Source organism: Pseudorasbora parva, chromosome 5 (assembly GCF_024679245.1).
Source record: "Pseudorasbora parva isolate DD20220531a chromosome 5, ASM2467924v1, whole genome shotgun sequence".
NCBI lineage: Eukaryota > Metazoa > Chordata > Actinopteri > Cypriniformes > Gobionidae > Pseudorasbora > Pseudorasbora parva.
In genome coordinates this window covers 32,319,089-32,344,655 of record NC_090176.1, presented here as the reverse complement: position 1 = coordinate 32,344,655, position 25,567 = coordinate 32,319,089, and the positions used below count along the sequence as shown (strand labels likewise).

At 40.7% G+C, this 25,567-nt stretch overlaps 1 protein-coding gene across 1 annotated transcript in view; it reads left to right on the top strand.

Annotated features, from left to right (window-relative positions):
- Positions 1 to 25,567, top strand: part of ramp1 (receptor activity modifying protein 1) — a 49,426-nt gene that overhangs the window by 8,810 nt on the left and 15,049 nt on the right. The window lies entirely within an intron of this gene.

Below are 25,567 nucleotides of genomic sequence, written 5' to 3'. Positions count from 1 at the left end.
AGGAGACAAAGCCGGAGGACTGCTATCATCAAGGCCATGAGCCCCAGCAGTCTCAGCCTTGTATGAAAACACACTTGCATGCCCCACTGAAACCGATTCAGGCAGCTGTGAACATTTTCGACTCTTCGTACTGACAGCCTAGCTGTCTTCTGTACTTAATCCATCTCTAACCCGAGATATGACCTCCGTTGACACGGAACCAAGGGCTCTTTATTTTTTCATTTTTTTTATTTTTTATTTTATTTTGACATTTATTAAAAAACCCAGAGATCGTAGATGGAAAACAAGCTCCTGTGTTTGTAACAATGCTTGTTCCCTGCTGTCTGCGGCCAGGAACAGGTCGTCCAAAATAGGCGAACACTCATGCCCTGATGACACAGTGGAGCCAACACCGCTTCTGTATGCGAGGTACAGGTCGAACGGCGAGTGACATACTGCAAGCACTTTTGAGCTTGACACAATAACCACTCTAAGTTGTTTACTCAACTGCTGCAGAGGGTTTTTTTTTTTTTTTTTTTTTTTTTAGGAGGAGGAATTAATGTTGAAATACCTCTTCCTCCATCTTTCCTTGTGGCAAAAACTGAAATAGCCATTTTGCTGAGGAAAGTACGGATTTCCCCTCAATAGTGGGGAAAAACCCTCTCGACCAACGAAGTTGCGATTACTCCGCCGAAACAGAGGGGGCGCGAGAGAACCCGCAGCCCCACTGGAATCGTGCGAAGAAGCCACGGTGTTGTTAGTGCGCACGCACGCCACCGTTTTGACTTCGAGGCGGGCAGCGAGGATTCCCAGGCATCACCTGTGGAATCCCGCTGCAAAATGCATGACCTTGCATTTTCCTCCTCTGTTAGTACAGAATATGAGGTTAGCTGCTTCAGTGCATTCTGATTGTTTTGACAAATCAACACATGAGGTTTTGTTATACACAACATGCTTAAAACTGAACCCGCTATTTTGCAGGGTTACTTCTACAAAAGATCGGCAGGCGAGTTTGCACCGCTGATTTTACTGGAGTCAAACAAGCTTCTCTTTATCATGGCAGGTTACTGCCGACAAACCTTCTTGCCGCTCTAATACAGGCCATGCAAGGACCATCACTTCGCTTCCACCCACTTTGGGGGGACCGCGATCTGCCCTGCTTGAATATTTATAGCGTCAGAGCATTTCTCGCCCGCATCCAGCGAGACCGAATCACCCTGTGAACACTACACTCGATCGTCCCAAGTTTTAGTGGCCTCCGAAACCGGTGATCACCACCTGAAGACAGGAGCGGGCCTTGTTTGGCCACTGCCCCGCTAAGCGGAACGATAGAGCTGCCGGTAGAGCGCAGCCTGCACTGCGGTTGGCGAGCTCTAGCCTATCCGCCCAGCGCGGACAATTCCAAACACACTAGACAGTGTGATGTATACCTGAGTATACCCTAAACACCCATATGTCATAGTACAGGGGCGGGTATCCAGATATTTCTTCTGAAAAGGAGTATTAGCCATTTGTTAGTTGTACTAAACTCAAGCTAAACACTTGTATGCCTTTCCTTCAACAAGAATCACCACTGAGGGTTATCGTGTGAATGTGGCTTAAGTTTGAACATTTTGTTTTGAGAAAAACTTATTAGCCTTAGTTAGCATAGCTAAACTTGTTGCTAAGAAGCTTTCTCTTAGACCTTTATTTCGACAAGAATCACCACTGTGGGCTTCCCTTGCGAAAATGTGGCGGGATGGTGTTCTAGCAGCACGGTGAAGAGCTGAAGAACAAAGGGGATGACACATACGACCGCATTTATATGCTGTGGGCAGGTGACCCCGCCCACGTCGTCATGCGTCATTGGCCTTTCAGGCGTGAATAAAGGTGTCTTCAGCAGATGGCGCTAGAGCGCGATATCCCATAGTCATGTGTTGTACCGAGTGAACCGACTGAATGGGAACGTCGTTGATGACCGGCGCCGGGATCGGAGACCCGGTTTATGGGACGGAAGCGGCCGTCAACAACACCAACTAACGGGGCCGTTAAAGGGCTGGATAACTTCCACAACCGTGAGTAAGATTGTGTGGATATAATAACAGCCGCGGTGCTAATAAAGTGACTTTGTAAACAACGCCGATAGCCGCCATGAAGGCTGAGTCGAATCTTTGAACGGATCATTCGAGCGAGTCATTTGAGTCGATTCTCTTTAACGATTCTTTTGAACGATTCATTTTGCTAAAAGGTGATTTTAGTGGTTCTGTTCACCGGAAAAAGAAAGAAAGTCAAAATGGCAGATGACAAACCAGACCTCGAGGGTTTGAAGCGGAAACGATCAAATGCTCAACGGAACTTTACAACAAGAATAAACCGCCTTGAAGTTAGCGCTGGCCGGTTACGTGAAATTGAGTTATCAGAAGAGTTAGCGAGATTGAAGGATGATTATGACAAGCTCCTCGATGTCAACAATGAATATGTTGAAGCACAGAGTCATATAGACCCTACAGGTGATGACAGTGAGTTGCAAGATGCCCTGGCAAGGAGAGATGCCAGTGAGCAAAAATTCCTTGAAACTGAGGGCAAGATCATGGAAATGCTGTGGTCCAAGTATGCAGAACCGGACATAGATGCTCTTGTAAAACAGTTCAAGTCTGCTTTTGATCAAGCTGAGGCGCTCGGGGAAAGTAAAGTAGTGCCATGGGCGCAGCAAAGGGTCGAAAGTGGTAAACTGGATAGGAAGCTCCATGAGCTCAAAGAGGCTGTGTACACTTGGAGAGATTATCGGCCACATGGAAAAGACAAATGGATGCTCCTTTTATCATTGAGAGAGGATAAGGAGCAACTGATGGATGGGTGGGCATACCAACGTGAGAATGAGACCATGGAGAGGAACAATACAGAACTAAAAGACAATAGCGACGGAGACAGAAGTGAGGAGGAAGAGGACGAAGATGTGGGAGGGGATGATGCTGTCAGTGGGCATATCACAACAGCTATCGACAGTACAACTGCAGATAACAACACCTTTACCCAATCAGAAACCCTTGTTATTGCCACTCCACCTCTTAACACCCGGCCTGCTGTTGTTAATCCACCCATTGATGGGCAGGGAACTGTATGTGTTACAAGTTCTCCTTCATTCATGTATCCAGACAGAGCGAGCATCTCCACTTGTGTTACTCAAGGTGCTACTGTCACTAGTCAACCTCATAGCAGGTATGTAGTAGCTACCACACACAGTAACCCCCAACAGATGTTACAGCCCACTCTGCAATCAAGACGGTCTGATGGTGGACTTGGTGTCAGTTTCGCCCTACCTCCAACCCTTCCCAGTACACCACAACTATTGAGTGCTCATGCTGCTCCACCTGTTGGTTCCAGCATGGGACAAGGAAGTAGCATGTTATATAGCAGCCCTGGTTTGTACGCTGGAGGAGATAACAGCGCTCAATGACCAGACCAAAAATAAGACTCACACCCATAAGTTTACCAAAGTTCTCCGGGGAGAGGAGGGACTATTGGCGCTGGAAGGCTGAATGGGAGAATATCCAGGCGCAAGCAGAACCTACGGGGTCAAGGGAATGCAAGAAACTTCATTTACTAGATAGTATAGGTGAGTCTTTGAAAAGTGAACTCAGGCTGTTGCGATGCAGAGATGCAAACGATATCTTCAGGGAATTAGAGAACCGTTATGGTGACAAAGCACAGACGGCAGAAGAGATTGTGCTGGAACTCCAATCACGACCTGCTGTAAAGAATCACCAGCCACGAGAAACGTTGGAATTGATTCTAGCAGTGGAGAGAGCAGCATTGGACCTCACAGACCTTGGGTGCGAGGACGCTGTACGGAATCAGCTGGTGATTCGGTCTTTGGAGAGTAAACTCCCTGATGTTATGAAAAGAGAGTGGCTCATGTGTGTGAGAAACCCTGTTAATAATATCCACCCTGGAAACCATTTCGACAGGCTCTTGCTATTCCTGGAAGACCAAAAGTCACTGCTCGTAAGGTTAGAGCAGTTGGGACCCAGTAAGCCATGGCCCGCTAATGCTCCTGAGAGACTGAGCTACCGGGAGAAACCAGGTGACAAATGGAGAGAGAAAAAGTCATTCACTAAAACTACAGCGAGTGAAGTTAAAAAAGACTCCAAGCAGTTACCATGTGCTGTGTGTGGTGATGAAGAACATGGTGGCAAACTGTTTCGCTGTAAAAGTTTCAGGAAGGCCAGTCTGTCGGAAAAGAAAGCGCTGGTGAAAAGGGTAAAAGCATGTACAAAGTGCCTGGATGTTCACGGAGTCGAGAGTGGCTGCACTCCAAAGTTCCTCTGTCGTAAGGAAGAGTGTAAGAAAGGCGACAATCCAGCAGACCACCACTATTTTCTCTGCCCTAAGGCATCAACAAAGAAGGACGCTGCTAAGAGGGAAAATAAAGTGGAGGAAAAGAGGGGACCTCGTGGTCCGACAGAGGAGCAAGAGGCTGTGTTCGCAGAGTTGGGATTGACTCCCCACCAGTTGGAGGCTGTCCGCAAAGCTTGTACCAACAAGGCAATGTCTACAGTGTGTTCTGGTAAGAGTCTGGTGGAACGGAGTGGCTTGAAAGAACATCCAGTCCTCATGATGCTTGTGCCCGTCACAACAAAGAGAGGAGACAGCCTTGGAGCGTTGGTCGATCTTGCTTCTGACACCAATTACATTACACACCGAGCTGCTGAAAGGCTCGGGTTGACCGGTGAACCAATCTCCCTTGTCGTGTATGGTGTTGGCACAATGAAGGTGAAAGTTGACACAAAAAGATATCTTGTGACAATAAAAGTGTGGACCTCACAAGAAACCCTGAAGTTCCACGAGATGATCTGCTACGGGATGGAAGACATCGCCAAAGTGGATCGAGTAGTGAGATCGGAGCGGCTAGAGAAGTTTTTCCCTGAAGCTAAGCCGGGAGAACTGGCCCGCCCAAGGAAGATCGATCTATTGATCAGTACTCGAGAAGGCCGATTAGCTCCCCAAAGAATGCAAAGGGTAGGCGACCTGGTGTTGTGGGATGGTCCTCTGGGCAAAATTGTGAGTGGTGTGCATCCGGACCTCTTCGAAAAAGTGGAGGTGACTACATGGCAGTCAAAGACGCACTTCGCTCACTCAATGAGGACGGTAGCCGTCAAGGTTGAAGAACACTTTGTGGGAAGTCCAGGATGCAATTTGAAGCAAGAAAGCAGTGTAGGTGTTCGAACGACAGCATTGTGCAATAAAGAGGTGCTTGAGTGGCTCAAATGGGATAGCATCGGTGCTGCCTGTGACCCTACTTGTGGAGGGTGTCGCTGTGGGAAGTGTGCACCAGGAGGAAAGGAGATGTCCCTGGCTGATGAGAGAGAGCTGGAGATAATAAAGGCAGGTCTAACCTTCAAAGAGAGAGACACCCACAGCGACCTGCCCCACTGGGACGCGAGGTACCCCTGGAAGGAAAACCCAGACTCTCTTCCCAACAACCGAAAGGCTGTGGAAGCAACGTTCCTGAGGACTGAGAAGCGGCTCATGAAAGACCCCCTGTGGAAAGCAGCTTACATGAGGCAAGTCCACGAGATGGTGGAGAGGGGAGCTGCCGTTAAGCTCACTAAGGACGTTATGGACAGCTGGAATGGTGCTGTGTGGTGGGTGAGTCACCTAACCGCTCCAAACCCCCATTCAGTGACTACGCCAGTGCGCCTCGTCTGGAATAGCAGCCAGGAGTTCGGAGGGGTTAGCATGAATAGCATCTTGCTCAAAGGCCCAGATGTCCTAAATCCCATCAGAGCGGTGCTCCTCAGATTCCGTGAGGGAAAGCATGCAGCCATCGGAGACATCACCAAGATGTACAATTCGATATGGCTGGAGGAACGAGAGGTCCATGTGCATCGGTTCCTATGGAGAGACTCACCGGAGGATGAGATTGAGGATTATGCTGTTGTGAGAGTGAACATGGGGGACAAGCCAGCTGGGTGTATTGCACAGGTTGCCATGCGAGAGACGGCAAAGTTGCCCCAGTTCTCTGAGATGAAGGAGGAAAGAAGGGTCATCGAGGAGGACTCCTACGTCGACGACCTCCTCACGTCCCACAATGACCCACACTACCTAGACAAGATCCAAGAGGGAGTGGAGAAGATCCTGAAAGGAGGTGGCTTCAACCTCAAGCCTTGGGTCCGGTCCGGTCAAAGTGGGAGGCGGGACGGGACAGAGTCTAAGCCGGTGACTCTGACATTGCCCAACCAACTAAGGGAAGAAGATAACAAAGCCTTGGGGGTTGGTTATCTTGTGCAAGAGGACAAACTCTTTGTGATGGTCTCTATTAACTTCTCCAGAAAGAAAAAGAAAATGAGAACTGAGATTGATCTCACTGAAGAAGAAGTGGAAGTAAAGACACCAAACCCACTCACTCGTCGTGTTTTACTGAGCCAGATCGCCGGGCTCTATGACCCGATCGGGTTAGTAACACCTGTGAAACAGAAAGGAGTGATCCTTGTGAGAAGAGCCTTCCAGGAAGCTGGTAAGCTTACTAAAGACACCTGGGATGAACCTCTGTCTGGCGAGCTCAGAGAAAGAGCAATTGAACTGTTCAAGGAGTACGTTCGTTTGAGTAGCATCAAGTTCCACAGAAGCCTCACACCCTCTGACTGGAAGGGTAAACCCTGGGGAATCACGTTTTCTGACGGGAGCTGTGAGTCCTATGGCGCTGTACTATACTTGCGGTGGGAGACGTCAGGTGGTGTGGTCGTCCGGCTAGTAGAGTCAAAGGCCAAGTTAACCCCTCTCAACCAGAAAGGTGACGCAGTCAAGGCTGAGATCTGCGGGGCTGTCTTTGCCACGCGTCTAAAGGGCTTTGTATTGAAGCATGGACGATTGGACGTGGAGAAGTGGTACCACTTCATTGACAGTCAGACGGTGCTGGGAGCCATCCAGAGAGAGAGTTACGGATTCCAGACATTCTTTGCGAACCGGGTCGGAGAGATTCAGAAGGCTGGACCCGTAACTGACTGGTGGTGGATACCAGGCGAGGTCAATGTTGCTGATCTAGTCACAAGGGGGTGCTCTCCTGGACTGCTGGGTGAGGATTCTTTGTGGCAGAAAGGTCCCGAGTTCCTGTCCAGTCCAGTCAAGGATTGGCCCATGAAGTCTGCTTCAGAAGTGGCAGCTGATGCTAGGGAGGTAGTGAGTAGACTCCAGAGAAAGGCCTTCTCAGCAGTTCTCACCAGAGCTCAAGCCAAGAAATTGCTACACCCTAACAGTCTTGGTAGTGAAGATCCAATAGTCACAGGTGGTGTTAGCGGGGCTTCAGCATTCTCAGAAAATGGGATGAAATTTACTGAGACTAAGGAGAAGGAAACTCTGTGGGGAGCCACACTAATGGACCAAGTAGATTCTACAAGGTGCAGTTCTCTCGCTAAGCTTTGTGGAGTAGTCGGGTATGTCCGCAGAGCTGTGAAAAAGTGGTTGGCCCGTGTAGGCAGGGCAACTATACCAGCAAAGTGGGAGGCAGTATTGACAGTAAACGAACGCAGAGCTGCATTCTATGACCTGTGCTTAGCCGCCCAGAAGGGAGTTACGTTTCCTGTGACGACGCTAAACAGACTCGTTGTCTGCAGAGATGTGGCTTCAGGGCTCCTAAAATGTTATGGTAGAGTCCAGGCCATGACCCAGGAGAAGACCGGTGTGCCCCTAGTTCCCTACAGTGCGTGGATCAGCACTCTTCTCACACGAGAAGCCCATGAAGCTAACCACGAGGGTGTTGCTGGCACAGTCCTCCGTGTGAGATCTAAAGCATGGGTGGTGATGGGACCAAGACTTGCCAGAAATGTCATTGACTCTTGTATGCACTGTCGAAAGGCCAAAGCAAAAATGTGCAAGCAGGTGATGAGTGAGCTCCCCCTCGAACGAACTGAACCAGCCGCTCCCTTTGAGTTTACAACATTGGACCTTTTCGGTCCCTATGTTGTTAGAGATAATATAAGGCGGAGAACGAAGATGAAAATCTGGGGTGTGGTGTTCAGTTGTATGGCTTCGAGAGCAGTACATGCTGACATTGTGGAAGATCTGTCGACAGAAGGATTCTTAAATGCGTACCAGCGCTTCACAGCTCTCAGGGGTCACCCAAGGAAGCTCTGGTCAGATCAAGGGACCAACTTTGTGGGCGCCAGGCCAGTATTACAGGAGCTTTATGAGTTCCTTAGTAACATTGACAAGGATCAGGTCCAAGAAAAGGCGGTAGCCATGGGAACCGACTGGATGTGGTCATTTCACCCGGCAGACTCTCCCCACCGGAATGGGGCAGCTGAAGCAGCTGTCCGTGTACTCAAGAGAGCCTTAAGCAGTGTTGGCCAAGAAGGTAATCTGACAGCGCTGGAGTTCCAGACCCTCCTGTACTTGGCTGCTAACCTGTCAAATGAGAGACCAATTGGCGCTAGAGCCCAGATACAAGATGAGACTGTAGAAGTCATCACTCCCAACTCTCTTCTGCTCGGTCGCGCAGGACCCAATGGGGACTCTCGAGGGTTTGAGTATCCAACTTACCCAGTTGTGCGTCTGAGAGCAATCCAGATCGCGGTCGACAAGTTTTGGAAGCGGTGGAGCCAGCTGGCGGGTCCAGGCCTCTACATCCGTCAGAAATGGCACACGCCTGCTAGAAACGTTGCAGCGGGGGATCTGGTGTGGTTAGCTGATCAGAACGTACTGAGGGGCCAGTTCAGACTGGGTCGAGTTGTGAAGGTGTGTCCTGATGAGAAGGGTGTAGTACGAGATGTGAGGGTGAGAACATGTCGAAGCTGTCCAGTTTTCAGCGGGCAGCCCAAGAGAAACCAAACTGTGGAGAACTATCCCTCTACCATCCTCCACAGGGACGTTAGGAGGTTGGTGGTTCTGCTTCCAGTGGAGGAGCAGTGAAAATCTTCCCCACCATGGTGTGTTTCGGTTGATAAAGGATTCCCCACCATGGTGTGTTTCGGTTGATAAAGGATTCCCCACCATGGTGTGTTTCGGTTGATAAAGGATTCCCCACCATGGTGTGTTTCGGTAAAGTATAGGATCCCCACCATGGTGTGTTTCGGTGAAGGATCAAGGACCTCCCCACTACCATCCTCCCGGGAGCTGGTGGTGTGTTTCGGATTAGGAGGTCATAATGTCATCAAGGACAACATGTGATGATGGACATTAGATCTACATTGAAGAGATAGTTATTCATGTTGTGACAGTATGCAATGTTATATGCATGTGAATGGGGAGAATGTCATATCTAGAAGTTCAACTGTTTTGGTTATAGTGGCCTACTTGGATTCCAGAATCAGTAGACCAAGTGGGAGGTGTAGAACTTTCCAGCAGGTGTGGATATTGTTTATACATATACATATATATGGAGAGATATTTGACAAGTCATATATGATGATAATATTATGTTCTGGTGTATTTGTGGAAATTAGTGTAATTTAGTACATTTGTACATTTATCGCATTATTCCAAATGCAGGCATTCATGTTCTGTTATAATCTTGTGAGGTTACAGAGTTGTTTTATTATTTTCCTGGTCACCAGACTATGTGTCCATATATGCTTAATTATTCACGGTGCGCCAACGTCGCCTTTAAGTTTCATTTTCATTCCATTGATAGTCAGGACTGGTACGCCTTGCCGGTGAGTGTTTTATAAGCTGGCATTGCTAGGAGTTCAGATCAAAAATTAACATCACATGATTATGTTATTTCAAAAATTAATTCTGGTGTTTTGTTTGTGTGTGTTGCAGGTTTACAACCTAACTAAATAAGTAGCTAACGAACGAGCTAAATAGTCACGAGTATCCAGCTGGTAGGCTAGCATAGCGATGCCTAGTTTGTGGATGATTATTGTGTGTGTGTGCGCAATAAAAGCTCAAAGTGACTCAAAAAGTGAGTTGTGTCCGCCGTGCTTGTCCTGAAACCCTTCCAGTGGGGAGTTTGAGCTATAGGAAGTAGCTTAGTAAAGAACTGGACACTGATGATAAATTGCTACATTTGATTTATTCTGACTTACTGTGAAATGATTGATAGTGCATTATGATGTATCCTTTGTTACGGCAAATCTCACCCAGGGTTAGGCTAAGTGCATACTAGATCTTGGATTGTGTGGACCATGGGGCACATCTGATAAGAATTTAGATTTCTGCCCACTTGTAGACGTTTAGTTATGCAGTCACGTTCACTATAGGGGGCCGGATAAAATACTGTTGAGATAATATGGCATTATTTTTTGGTACTGGTCATAACCTCTGGTTACCGTTTAATTTTGTTCTAAGTTGTATAGGTGACTGTAGGGGGCTACATGGGTACTTTTTTTAACAATAGCAAGCATGGGTGGCATTGTTAAATCGCTTAAGCCATCACCTCTAGTTAATGATCCGACTGGTGAGTTTGTGATCGAATTGGGATCAAATTCGTTAAATTGTTATACAAATGACCAAATAACCAATCTGCATTTTTAACCTAAATCCGAGGTCATGATATAATGGAGTCAGATAAAAGTAAATTGGAATTAAATTACTCTGCCCCGCTGAAAAAAAAAAAACCCGACAGAAACCTTCACCCACGAAGGGACGACTGGGTTAGTCGTACACTGTCTTGGAGTAGCATTGAAGATTTTTCTTTTCAACAGAATGGCACGAGCCTTAACTCTTGGCCACTGATCATATAAATAAAAACAGGCTATTTGTGCGCCAGCCCTTCCCCTTGAGGCGCATTTAGGATTTGTCTAGCTACAGAATTAAAACATAGCTCTGTTTGATGTATTAAGAACTAGGCATTGGACTGAAAAATACAGTTAATATTTTATGCCTAACTTTGTCGTGTGATGTCAGTAGGGAATCGGCATGCTGGAATGTGCAGCTCTCATCGCTGCTGGATGGGTTGGAACTCCTGCATTAGCTGATTATTCATTATGCAGATTGGGTCACCCTATAAACTGCATTGCATCATGCTGTGGTATAAATTAGTTTTAAAGGAAAACAAGAGGTGAATTGATTTATCTGCTCACTAGCATGCTTGAGATTAAAGGCTCAATTGACCCATCTTATTAAGCAGGGGACAGACAACATGGCATTGACAGTGAATGTGGCATTATGTGCTGTGAAGAACCATTCTGGAGTGTTTGGTTTGATTGTCTAATGAGATGCTTAAAGTATGGCTAGACCTCATACAGTGTTTTTAAGACCTCTCTGACTGCAGGAGCTCAAGAAACAAGATCTTTCTCGGCCCCCGGGTGAGCAGTGGCATCTCAACCACAACTTGCCCCCGAGTTGTAAACCAACATTTGAGCCAACAAAAGCATGCATTTAATTTCCTCTTAGATTTGACGTGAAAACCTCAGTGGTTAAGGTATTTGGCAGCTTAAAACATCCCCTTTTATTATTTCTCCCTATAAAGCAGTCATATCTAAAAACAAAACCAAAAAACTCCCAAAGCATTTATCTTTTCATGATCAATAAATTGTTACAATAAACTCAAAATCTGCTAAGGGGTAATTCAATTTAACAAAACACGTAAGGATTTATAATATTTTATTCGAAAATTAAACCTTGATCAAATTTTTATGATTGCCTTAATCTTTTAAACATTTAAACATTTATTTTACATCACCTGTCAAGTTTATAATAGTCTATATTACATCAGCATATGATGGTCAAATTGGATGACTACAGGCACTCCTCTCAAGAGCACTCATTTAACAGTTTACTTATTGCTAAATTTATGAAAAAAAGATCAGTCAAGAATAGAGAATTTAAAATATTTATAACAGGAATGCCAGAATCAGAATGCACAGTTAGTGTGTGTTTTCCAGGAAACGCATGAACTCACTGGACCTCTGCTTCTTGTTAATGCTTCCATGTATTGTACACGTTATTTTTTAACTGACATCGATGTCATGATATTCAATTATTTGGATTTAAAAACAGATGGATCATAATGTAGTAATCATTTCGTTTTTAGCAGGCAAGTGACTTATGCCAATGATTGAGTGTTATGTTTTTAGTTCAAATATTCCTACCGACAGCCAGCTTAAGGTTTTGATGGACGTGATAACATGCATAAGGGGTGAAATATGTTTGATTTTTGGGTAATTGTAAACAGAGTGTCTATTTACAATGAGTGCAAATAGCACACCTTGTTGGTTAAGACTATTTACACTAACTCTGGCACTGATGTCTGGTTGTGCTAAGCAAAATTATGGAAAAAGCTGGACTGTTGACAGTAGCAATAGTGTAGGTTAAGACGTGTGGAAAAAAGTTTTGACGCAAATCGACCCGATATCAAATACGCCTTTTGCCAAACTCGCTCTACTCCAAAAATTATTCAAAAAGTAGTAATAGTGTCTTATTGCACGTGTTTAATAATAGTGTTTATTGGTTAGGTGTAGGGAGGGCTTTATTGTCCCAATATGGTAGAATCCATTTAATAATTTTACACTGTATGCATACTGTTTATTTTACAACAACTCTGAGGTGCAAATAGTATCTGCCACTGTTTAGAAGTAGAAATAGTATTTAACATCTATTCACACTAGAAATTACAGCTTTTTTATTGTAAATGGAATCACTATTTTCTCTATTGTAAATGGCATATTGCTAAGTAAATGCATCTATTTCTACTTAGCCCAAATAGAATCTATTGATATTTAAACTTGTTGTATTGGCATCTATCACTAAGAAAATATGCTGTTTTCACCGTGTAAAAAGCCTCTGTCTGTTATAAAATGTGCTGCAGACTTTTTAAATGCGTTTTGCGTAGTTCAATATCCTTATTTTAAGGAAATATCAAAAGACTTTTTTTATCAATCACAAAGTTGATTTAGTTTTTTCGCTATGTTATTTTATAACTAACATTTTTGGCTTTGGTCATAAATTATACATTCAGGTGTCAGCTTTTTGACAAAAATCAACAAATCAAGATTGTTTCAAGATCATCATTTAATTTTACCAGGAAAATGGGTGGTTTTGATGCACAGTGTTCTTATTGTTTCTTATAAAAACAATTTAAAAAAGCATTTATTAAAACCAATGAAAACGCAGATCATGTTGTAGTGAAACAAATCATTTTTAAAATGGTTTGCCTCTTCACAGATTTTGATTCGTATGTATAGTAAAAATTAACATTGGATTTGATTTTTAATCTGTGCTCTAAAAATTGACATATTTCATAACACAGTGCCCTTAAGGGTTACAATTTAGAGAAATGTGTGGGGTGTTCAAATGTGGCATGTGCTAATGGAGGCCCCTAATTATTAGTTGTTTTACAGTTGTACAATGATCTCTTTTTTTTTTAAATCATTCAATATATTTTAAAATGTTTTTTTTAGCAATTTTAAATGCATAATCTTAATTGTTCATTGACTTATTGATGCTATATAGATGTTCTGCCTTTGAATAGAAAATCATCAGTTGTATATATGAGGAATAAATCTGTAACAGAAATAAAATGAACAGCTGATATTAAATGATTTTTGTAGAATATATTCTTTAAAGACATTTTTATATGTGAAATCAGGATTAATGATGAGTGTTTCAATTGTACTATAGGGCACTGTTTCAACAAGTGTACTTGTCTGTGACCTTACTGAAAGATATGAACTATAGATGTTATTATTGTCTTAAAGGGATACTTCGCTACTTTTTTATATCAAACTGTTATTCCCTTAACTAAAACGACTTGATACATACCCCTCTCTTCTCAGGGCGTGCACTTAATCGCTCTGACGCGTGGTGATGATCTGATAGCATTTATCTTAGCCCACCAAGCCCAGTTCATTCACTATGGTGCCAAACAGAGATCAAGTTAGATCAATATGAAAAAGCGGTGAAGTATCCCTTTAAATAGACAATTCAAAGAAATTTCATGTGAAAATGTGTGTAATTTGTCTACTCATGTTATGCAAATTCTGATGCAAGCACACAAATAATCATCTTAACTCTGATCATCAGCATAACTCTGATGCTTACTACAAAGTGCATTTCAATTGCTGCCTACAACAAATTACAGAGCAAGGTGTCGATTAACTCTTACAGCAGTGAGTCACGGTGACCTGCAGCAAATGACCCTTTTTAATGGGAACCAGCCGTTGGTGTAATGGCCATGAGTGATCCATCACCTGTACGGACAGATGCGCTGACATTCATTGCCTTGGTAATTGCTTCATCACAAAGGACCTGTGCCATGGCCCATGTAGATTATTTTGGAATGCCATGATAGATGCTGTGCATGTGTGTTTCTGTGATAAAAAGAGTAAATGGTGCTATCTGCGTTATCAATAGTTATAAACCATTGCAGAGCCTGATTTCACAAAGTGCAACATTGTTCCTAAATCAACATCTTTGTTAATCCTGCAACAATATTCCAATCAACCAGTCAGGTTTCAGGAAGTTTACAGTTTAAGTTTATGCTTACAGCAGGGTTAGGTTACTTACCCATATTCATTTCCCTCTAATTTTAGCGATGGCTTATCAGTTGGGTTTAGGGGTAGGGATATGGTTAGGATTACATTTTCTGACAGGAATGTTTTTCCAGGATCAACAGAACATGCTGAACCAGGAGCTTGTCTTATTCTGCAATATCAGGACATGCGACCATGTTACACAAGGTGATGAAAAAAAAAGGAAGTGGCAATTTGTACCGGCACATTGCTTGCTTTCAAAAAAATGGCAAACAGTGCTTGATCAGACAGCCATGCTCTGTAGTTCACTCGCAAAACATTTAAATATACGGGTCGCTTTTTTTGACTGGGAGTGCTGTATGTTAATGTCACCATGTTTTTTTCCCCCTGCAGCGTATTGCAGGCTAATGCATCTTTTCTGGCATTAAAGAGATAGTGCACCCACAAATGAAAAATTGTCATCAATTACTCACCCTCACGTTGTTCCAAACCTGTAATACTTTCGTTCATTATTGGAACACAAATTTTGAATGAACAAACGTGTAAAATTATATTTTACTTTCTTTTTTAAATTGATTTTATTATTGCTGAAATGTCGCTTTGAGTTTATGGCTGACTGGTCCATGCTAGTAAACAGTCTGAGGTGACCTGCAGCTTTGAAACTTCCTGTAGGTTCCAGAGACAGTGTCACATGTACAAGTGACACCTCTCTCACAACAGCACTCTGGACTCCAGTCAGACATGCCCAAACCATTGATATAGCTGCCAGTCCAGATCATTGTGATGGCCACTACTGAAATACAAAATGCACAGATGACGTTTTACATTTATCGTGTGCTTATTTGGAAAAGAATATGAACCAGACATTACATTTTGTATACAAGTCATTTTTACTGGACAGCTTTTTTTGTGGCCCTTTCAAAGGTATATTTTCTCAGATGATACCAACCTATCCTGTTGTCATCTTAAGTCCAGTGTGTATGAGTCTGGCTCTTGAGTTACAGCCCCTCAGTGTCCGTCAATCTCAGCACTCTCTGCGTCCATTTACTAACGTGAGACTCATTGTGGCAGGCATTCATTTGACTAATTATGGGGCAGTTACACCTTAAGAAAATATGACAGCTTGACAGTGGCATAAAAAGCATGCTGAAGGAAAATGGTGTATCTGAGCAATTTCAGTATAATGCATCTGTCAGCAATATTTGTCTCAAGCGCTGCCTGAAGCTGTGAAGAGCATCCATTTAACACGACAATACGTTCCATGTTCAATACAACTTAAACTATACTGACATCATTTGTGGCATAAAGTTTGACTCCATCAGTTTTTAAGGTACATTTGCAGCAATGCACTTGCCCTGTTTACGGGGCATATACAGTATTTTATCCGATAGCGAGAATTGTGTGGCCTTTTGAATTGTGAATCTTATCATGTCATTGTTTCATACTTATCAGTAACATATTCACACATCTCGTGCGTCATTGTTTGGAAGAGGAGATGCACTTAATAGGGTATCAGCTATACAAACACACAACTGAATGCAGAGTGATGCTGATATATTTCATGTTTAGTTAAGCATAACAGATGTGTTGACACAGGAGGAGCAAGGACATAGTTCTGAACCTGCAGCTGGACTATAAATAATAGCTCATGTCTCTTGTTAGGTGCAGCATTAATTCAACGGACTGAAAGGGCACTGTAGAGTTTCTAGGGACTACAGTCCCTTTTGTGTTCAGATTTTGGACTCATCTTTGCTATGAAAGAGCCTTTCCGTTTTAGAGATACTCTGACCCAGTCACCATGCCATTACAATTTGGGCCTTGTCAAAGTCGCTCAGATCTATATTCCTGCATAATGTTTTGGGTAACCAGTGTAAATACTCATTATAATCTTCAAAATCCATAAAGCATCTTCTAATAGTAAATTTCATTTCTTCTGTTCTTCGTCTGTTTTTCATTCAATGCTTGGAATAGAAGTCATCAGTTATTGTTAAGTAAGCGCACACGCGCACACGCACACACACACACACACACACACACACAAACAAACACAAATTAGATAATAAAAAAAAACCTGACCTTAAAAACAAAATCTGTCCATTTGTGTTGCATGGAAGAATTAATGTTAAATGTGTTTCAAACAACCTAAGTGAGAGTTAATGACTGTTCCTTTAACAGCCAGCCTTACATCATACAGCTGACTAAATAGCCTACTCTTCACCGAAAATATGATGATGAATATTCCATTCAAACCAGTAAAAGTCGGAATCTTGTTTAGGTCTCCTTTCTTTCAAAATTCAATGACATAATTTTTTGTGTATTATGCAAAATTTTGTGATGATAAATTCTGTGTTTGAAAAGAGAAAAATAAGGCCATGTAGGAGCATAATGTTAACTTTCTGTAATATGTTAGTGACAAGTTTTATTTATTTTTTATTTTTTTTCCATTTTTTTCTATGTTGTAATATTTAAAGTTTACTATAACCCTGACTTTAGGATTTTAGCATTTTAAGTAGGGCTGAAACGATTAGTCAACAATAAAAAATTAGTTGTTTGATCTCTCAAGTACGGAAGCTTATTGCATTCACTTGAGAAAAAAAAATCTACTGTTTTTCTGAATTAATGACTTAATTATCTCAGAATTATGAGAATTTTTCATGAATAATTTTTTTTGCTATGTTTTTCTGAATTAATGACTTAATTATCTCAGAATTATGAGAGAATTTTTCATAAATAAAATTTTTTTTGCTCTGTTTTTCTGAATTAATGAGATCCCTCAAAATCCAGCCAAGGGCTCTATTTTAGCTGGATTGCATGGAAGTAAACATGTCCCGCCTTTCAAATTTAATCCGGATTTATTTTACTTTGGGTTTGAGACATTGTCTTTAAGTAATAAAAATTGTATTGTTTTTAGTGCATCAACTTTGTGCAGACAGCTCATGACAGCAGAAATTAACATTCTGATCTGCTTGACATTGCTATTGCACTCCATGGGGATCCAGTATTTTCAACAATTGCCTGATTGTCTCTTGTGTCACCACGTAGCCAGCCTGAATGCATTTCAGATGCATCTTCTTAACACGATCACATAGTAATGCGTATCAATAGTACGAGTGTGAAATCGTGTCTAATGTATATCGTCTGGAATGTATATTGTGTGGAATGTTTACTGAGATAATGCACGTGCTACACAGTCTTTCGCGTGCATGCATATGACATGCTCTTGAGTAGGTTGGGGATGGTGGGATGGGGGGTTCGTACGCCATAAAGTGCGTATAAGCACGTGAAAAACTGTGTACCATATGCACACCAAAACTCATTTTAGCGTATACATTCCACAAGATTGCACACTTATTTATACTACTATTTATACGAGTTTTCATGAGATCGGCTGTCTACACAAATTTGAAAGGCGGGACATGTTTACTTCCATGCAATCCAGCTAAAATAGAGCTCTTGGCTGGATTTTGAGGGATCTCATTAATTCAGAAAAACAGAGCAAAAAAATGTATTCATGAAAAATTATCTCATAATTCTGAGATAATTAAGTCATTAATTCAGAAAAACAGGAAAAAAAAATTATTCATGAAAAATTATCTCATAATTCTGAGATAATTAAGTCATTAATTCAGAAAAAAAAGAGTAGATTTTTTTTTCTCAAGTGAATGCAGTTTCCGTACTCAAGTAGTTGTTTGATCTCATGTGACCTAATGTAAGGGCCTGCAATATCGCGATTTGACCGCTACGTCGTTGTGGCGCTAGAGCGTAATGCAGTCCTTACAAATGCTATTGCGGCAGAAAATATTATTTTATTATGATAATAATGTTATTATTATGATTATGACAGAGTGCAAATGAAGCCAATGTGTGGGAACGTTTCACAAAACTTCGAACCAAGAACGTTGTCGTGTGCAATACATGCAAGGAGCAACTTCCATTTAATGGGAGCACGGCATGCAGAGTTCTCCAGCTGAAGCTAACTAATTAGTGGAAAATCTCTTAATTGGAGAAGGCTACTACCAGCCTAAAAATCTAGACACACGCTAGCGGCAGCAAATCTAATCTGCCGCGAGTGTCATCTAGCAACTCTCAATACACGTCTGAGCTGTAAAAACCAAACTCTGGTTGGGCCAATCACATCGTGTATAGAGTCGGTGGGCGGGGCTTAGTGACGGCAGAGTTGCGCTTGCGTGCTACTAAATACAGAAGCTGGCGAACAGCGGCTTTCGAATTTTGACCACAACTCTGGAAGACTTGGAGTTAAGCTTTTCTCTGAGAAAAGAACAAAGAACGGCACTGAAGTCATTCTTAAAAAGGGAAGATGTGTTCGGAGTTTTGTTGACCAGATACGGCGAATGTTAATCTATCAACTTGCTCTGTTTCACCTTCGTCGCTCTGGTTGGTTGTAGCGCTATCCTATCGCGTGCAGAGGGAGTTTGAAAGACAACCGTTTATCCCGCCCCTTGGATTGAGCCCTGTCTATGGTGAGTTTCCAGACCAAACATCTTGATGTGGGTCAGGCTAGGCTAATACTAATAATAGTAATAATATTAATAATAATAATGATTAAAAATATAAAAAATAATTACAGTAATGTGATATATTTTGGATAGAATTAAGCTTGATCGAGTTTAGGAGTCATTATTGTAACACTATTAGGTATAGTCTTATCACTTGCTAGTATTTTGTTCCATATGCATGAAGACTTACAAAAGCAGATAGATACATTGATGTCAGTTACTGTTTCATACTGTTAATTAAAAAGTGAATGAGTATCTTTCAGCTCAATTGTCATGTAAAAAAGATTGTAGTTTGTATACTTGTAGTAATTGTTTGCAGATTAATATTTTACCATTCTTTGTGTCCTGAAGTAAATGTCCTGCACCTATTATTGATCACTTTTTTCGTCAGAGGAATTGCAGCTTATTTTTTATTTTTTATTTTTCAACTGGAAGAGAACAGAATATTTAAACAATGCGTAGAAAGCATTTGTGTGTGATTGAGTTGGACAGAAATCTGAGAACTTAAAGAGAATGACCTGTTTAGCTGGATCACAGTTCATTAAAACAACCATTTCAAAAAGCTAGTGATTTTTTTTTAAATATTTTTTTTATATATTATAGCTAGTTAGAATATTTATACCTCAATGTTTTAACTAATTGAATAATCGTTCAAAACATAATGATTAGTCGTCAACGGTGATGGCAAAATCGATGATTAGTCGATTAATCGTTTTAATAATCGGTAGATTAGCAGCTCTAATTTTAAGGCACAAAAACAAAATTTTGCCTTATTTTTTTTTTGCAAAATGTCATGCTTTGGCAAATTGTAAAGCAATCCAAAGATGCACAGTAACAAGTTCTGTAAAAAAATATTTGTCCAAGATGCCAAATGAGCAATTATAAAGCTACTTTTTTAATCTATTGAAAATGTATTCCAAAAAAGATATAAATCTATTCTAATTTAATATCCAAGGCATATTCAGTGCAGTTGCCGTGAGTTGGTATTCTTTATGTACAGATATTCTGAGTGGTTTGTGACAAACTGAAGTAAAAACACTTGTTTGTGAGTTCACTAACAGCAGCCAGAACAGATGGATGTGATCTGTGTGGCCCAGCATCCTCCTACACACTCTGGGCTGGCCTCAACTTTAGTATTTTGTTAACTGTTAAAACTAATTGCGGAAATGTCTTGTAAAAGTTTGTTCTCAGCTTTAGCATACATTTAAGTGTGACTTAAGTATACAAATAGTTTTTTGGGCCACTGCATGGATAAAATCCATAAAGTTGCAGTGATCTCTCTCTCTCTCTCGCTCTCGCTCTCGCTCTCGCTCTCGCTCTCGCTCGCGCTCGCGCTCGCGCTCTCTCTCTCTCTCTCTCCCCCTCCCACCCATTTATAAGGAATGGCAAGTTGTCTTAATATCTGTTTTAATGAGTTGAGCTCCTCAGGAAGCAAACGTATGAAAAAATTCTGCGCCCTGTACCCTTCACCGTAAGTGTAGTCTTGGTTAAAAATTCACTTTGCATAAGCAAATATGCCACTTTTGCCTGTATTGGGAGGCAAAACTGGAACAGTGTTCCACTGTATTATTCATTTTTCCTTTCATCCATCTTCAGGGTAATATAAAAGCTTACGCCTGCTAGAACCGCACATGAAATAGAATTGCTTTGGGTGCAAAGTTGTCTATGTCATGTTGTCGGAGGGTTCCAATGTGCTTATGATGTGAAATCACACTCTCTTTGCATTTGAATTTGCGCTTGCACACCACAGTAAACAGGGTTGACTCTAAAAGATCTAGATATAGTCCAGATTGCCATCATATTGCAAATGTAAAGTACTTACACACACACTCACAAATATGCTGTGAATGTCAGCGAGAGCAGTGATGTTTACACACTCAGAGACTAATTAAGTGTTCTGGTGGAAAGGTTCCTGTCATATTGACAATACTGTATCAAAGGTCATATATAAATGTGTCTTGCTTTGTGTTGTCTTCTCTGGACTCGGTGGGTTGGAAATTTTACTGCTTTGCACGTGCAGTTTTCTGTTCCTCACCATATAACCATTCACTTTCTGTTTTTATATAGTTATTTTGCATGGTTTTTTTTACTTTTATATTTTTTCACGTTTATATGCTGATATTGAAAAGGGAATTAATTCAAGATGCGATTTGGAATTGGAACCGTGAATGGATTTGTCTTGTTGTCTTCCCAAGGGAGAACACTTTTATGTTAGGGAAGTCATGATTGTGTTTTAACAGGAACACTTTCCATCCAATTCTGTGAGATTGAGTGGCTCGTATTCAAAATCGTATCAAAAAAATGAACGCTTTCTCTCTTCTGAATGTTACTGACTGCAGCGGCAGCAGTGTACAGAAATATGACTGTCTTGGCACGTGGAAAGGAAAACACTGGCACAAAAGCAAAAACAGGGATAGGAATATTAAATAATTGTAATAGCTTTTATTTTTATGTTGAAGTCAGCATCCAAAATTAGCATCCACCAAGAGGCAAATGCAAAAGTAAACAGGTTATGGCAAATAAATAAAACATTACATTGTTTTATTGAATTGAAATTATGATAATCTGACTTGTTGAAATAAGTGATGTGCATTATTCAAAATCAACATTAAAACTCCCGCTGGATAATTATACCTAAGGTGCTCTGAAAGAAGTGTAGCATTATGTTCACTATATCATAGGGCTGGTAAATGCCCACAAGCAAAGATTTGTACCTGTTTACAACACAGCGCTTATGTAACATTTCTGAATAAGAGCTTTCTGTGCCCTCAGCAGTTGATTTCAGGTTTTGAAGCATCAGGATGCAATGCATATAAATGTTTCGGTAACGCTTTAGATTACGGCCCGGAAAGTACTGTATAATTAAAGTGAATTTACAGCATAACTTTCTGTAATTATAGTGTAACTATAAGGTAAGTATATGGGAACAATATGTAATATTGGGGGAATTATGGGGTAACTATCAGGAAAATTTATAAATTATTTATACTGTAAGTATTTTTTAATTAAGGGGTAATTATACTGTAAGTATTTTTTTAATTAAGGGGTAATTACACTGTATTCTTTAATTAAGGGGTAATTATACTGTAAGTATTTTTTAATTAATGGGTAATTATACTGTAAGTATTTTTTTAATTAAGGGGTAATTACACTGTATTCTTTAATTAAGGGGTAATTATACTGTAAGTATTTTTTAATTAATGGGTAATTATACTGTAAGTATTTTTTAATTAAGGGGTAATTATACTGTAAGTATTTTTTAATTAAGGGGTAATTATACTGTAAGTATTTTTTAATTAAGGGGTAATTATACTGTAAGTATTTTTTAATTAATGGGTAATTATACTGTAAGTATTTTTTAATTAAGGGGTAATTATACTGTAAGTATTTTTTAATTAAGGGGTAATTATCCGTGTAGTTATGGGGTAAGTATGGATGTGCGGGCTGTAAATTAAAGTGGCTCTTGTTCTCCTCTTGTTTCGTGTAGTTATGGGGTAAGTATGGATGTGCGGGCTGTAAATTAAAGTGCCTCTTGTTCTCCTCTTGTTTCGTGTAGTTATGGGGTAAGTATGGATGTGCGGGCTGTAAATTAAAGTGCCTCTTGTTCTCCTCTTGTTTCGTGTAGTTATGGGGTAAGTATGGATGTGCAGGCTGTAAATTAAAGTGCCTCTTGTTCTCCTCTTGTTTCGTGTAATTACAGGGTAAGTACAATAAAAACACATACTAAATCTGAAATCCCTCAGAAACCTTTATTTAAAAAATGAAAAAAACAAAAACAAAAAAAAAACAAAAAAACTGATTTAGAGCACATTCATTTCTCTTGCTTGGCTTCATCCTCCTCTTGTTCCTCTTCTTTTTCTTCCTTGCCACAGATGAATCTTAAGAAGGATCCCACATGTCTAGCTTGTATTCTGTAACCGTTACACTGAAAATACAGTGCTCGCAGAAATATCCTCACCGTTTACTCGTCTTTTACCCTCATGTAATCCGAGATGTATACGACTTTATTTCCTCAGATGAACACAGATAAATAAATAATCTCTGCTAATTAAAACTCATTTGGGTTTCTAAGAGTTAGGCATCAAACAGCAAATACAGCAATAACTAGAGTAATCCATACGATGCCAATGGATGAATCAATGTCTTCTGAAGTTAAGTGTTTGTAAGAAAAATAACAATAAATCGCATCCGACCAGCAGTTATCTGCGTGTGCATGCGAGGGTTGATTTTACGCTTGACGTAACTTGAAGGGTCAAGCGTGACGTGCGCGCTATAAAACTGGTCATGTGGATGTCTGATGATGTCGTTTTTTTTTTTTTATGCTCACAAGTTCAACAGTATACAAACAATAACATAATATATGATGATAGCAATTAGAAACAAACAAGAATAAAATACAAGAAATGTCCGTTCTCACGTGTGTTTCAGATGAAACGTGCATGAGAACGTCATGAAAGCTTGCCTGTTACCAAGCGCGTGCATGAGACGCTTCAAGCTTTCATGACGTTCTCGTGCACGTTTCATCTGAAACACACGCGAGAACGAATCTATCTTGTATTTTATTCTTGTTTGTTTCTAATTGCTATTATTATATTATATATATTATTATGTTATATGTTATTGTTTGTATACTGTTGTGAGCATAAAAAAACGACAGCATCAGACATCCACATGACCAGAGTTTTTCGGCGCGCGCACGTCACGCTTGACCCTTCAAGTTACGTCAAGCGTGAAATCAACCCTCGCATGCACACGCAGATAACTGCTGGTCGGATGCGATATATTGTTATTTTTCTTGCAAACACTTATCCATTGGGATCGTATGGATTACTGTAGTTATTGCTGTATATGCTGTTTGATGCCTAACTCTTAGAAACCCAAATGACTTTTAATTAGCAGAGATTATTTATTTATCTGTGTTCATCTGAGGAAATAAAGTCGTTGGCTGTTACATCTCGGATTGCATGAGGGTAAAAGACGAGTAAAAGGTGAGGATATTTCTGCGAGCACTGTATTTTCAGTGTAACAGTTACAGAATACTAGCTAGACATGTGGGATCCTTCTTAAGATTCATCTGTGGCAAGGAAGAAAAAGAAGAGGAACAAGAGGAGGATGAAGCCAAGCAAGAGAAATGAATGTGCTCTAAATTTATTTTTCATTTTTTAAATAAAGGTTTCTGAGTGATATCAGATTGTATTTGTGTTTTTACTGTACTTACCCCATAACTACACGAAACAAGAGGAGAACAAGAGGCACTTTAATTTACAGCCCGCACATCCATACTTACCCCATAACTACACGAAACAAGAGGAGAACAAGAGTCACTTTAATTTACAGCCCGCACATCCATACTTACCCCATAACTACACGAAACAAGAGGAGAACAAGAGGCACTTTAATTTACAGCCCGCACATCCATACTTACCCCGTAATTACACGGATAATTACTCCTTAATTAAAAAATACTTACAGTATAATTACCCCTTAATTAAAAAATACTTACAGTATAATTACCCATTAATTAAAAAATACTTACAGTATAATTACCCCTTAATTAAAAATACTTACAGTATAATTACCCCTTAATTAAAAAATACTTACAGTATAATTACCCCTTAATTAAAAAATACTTACAGCATAAATAATTTATAAATTTTCCTGATAGTTACCCCTTTATTCCCCCAATATTACATATTGTTCCCATATACTTACTTTATAGTTACACTATAATTACAGAAAGTTATGCTGTAAATTCACTTTAATTATGCAGTACTTTCCGGGCCGTAATCTAAAGCGTTACCAATGTTTCTTTTCAGGAATATGTGATGGTTACTGCATTAGATGTGCAGAAGACTTTAGAATCTGCTCTATTCCATTTCAGACTCTGATAGCGCTAATCACTGGAGGATTTACTCATGGTTGACATCCAGAGTTATTTATACATGAAATAAAGCAGGAACATATTCCTGAATCGATCTCAGATGATATGCACTATCTTGTGTTTGTATGCTCTCTTATGCATTTTGTAGTTTCTTCATCCTTTCATTTCTCCTCTGGCAATGTTATTTTTATTAGCAAATATGGTTTGATGTTGTGATGTTACATATAGTTGCATTTCCACTCATTCCTGTTTGCTTGAGTCTTAAATCTTAAATCCTCAAATCAAACACTCTTGGATGAAAAGCAAGGAATAATTGATGACGGGCTGTTGAATTATTAGAAAAATAATGCAAACTCTCAAGGTGGTAATGTGGCAATTGTGCAAAACATAGTTCAGATGATGTATGTAGGTTTTTGTCCTTAAAATGCTTTGTGTGTGTGTGTGTGTATAAGCCTCCAAAACGACATATTAGAGCTAGTAATGGAAGCTTCGGCCACTGAAAGCAGACTTATGCAGTTATTCTTCATTCTATCACTTTCATTTGATTTCGTTTTTTTAACCTCCCTCTTTATTTTTCTTGTGGGAGTCTCAAAGGTCACTTAATTGATGTGATGGCTGTTGTCGACTAACAATGAGCGGAGGGTAACGCCGTCACTGCGGCTCTGACCATGAGCCCGTCTTTCACACTGATCAGACGTTTTTCTTTACGGCATTGGGGGCGAGTGCTACATTTGTACTGTGGATCTCTATAGGAGAATAAAACAATTGGAGGGAGAGAGGGAGAGAACAGAGAATATGAA